The sequence below is a fragment of the Nannospalax galili genome, unplaced genomic scaffold (assembly GCF_000622305.1).
Source record: "Nannospalax galili isolate Female #2095 unplaced genomic scaffold, S.galili_v1.0 scaffold940, whole genome shotgun sequence".
Lineage (NCBI taxonomy): Eukaryota > Metazoa > Chordata > Mammalia > Rodentia > Spalacidae > Nannospalax > Nannospalax galili.
In genome coordinates this window covers 127,470-127,802 of record NW_008346079.1, presented here as the reverse complement: position 1 = coordinate 127,802, position 333 = coordinate 127,470, and the positions used below count along the sequence as shown (strand labels likewise).

At 42.9% G+C, this 333-nt stretch overlaps 1 protein-coding gene across 7 annotated transcripts in view; it reads right to left on the bottom strand.

The window, feature by feature from the left end:
• Gria1 (glutamate ionotropic receptor AMPA type subunit 1) overlaps positions 1–333 on the bottom strand; it is a 371,033-nt gene that overhangs the window by 309,508 nt on the left and 61,192 nt on the right. The gene's annotated exons all lie outside the window — the stretch shown is intronic.

Here is a 333-nt window from a genome sequence, read left to right as displayed (position 1 = left end):
ACTTGAACCAGTGTCCAGTCTACAAAGAGGAGGGTCAACACAGAGGAATCATTTCCTCCATGCTTCCAAGTGAAGCCAGCCATGGTCAAGGAGGACCTTTGACTTATCTTTACATAGGCGGAACTGGTAAAAGAAAGGAGCCAGGGGCTCCTCCCAAGCCCACGTGACCCCTGAGGAACAGATCCTCAAAAGCCCATAAGAATAAAAATAAATTGTTTTATCTGGGCCAACTGTATGGCTTTAAACCTCCAAAAGGAAAATATAACCAAAGATTAAAGGAGCCAATATAATTTTTTAAGAGTCCATATGTATAGTCCACAGGTGCCAAGGATT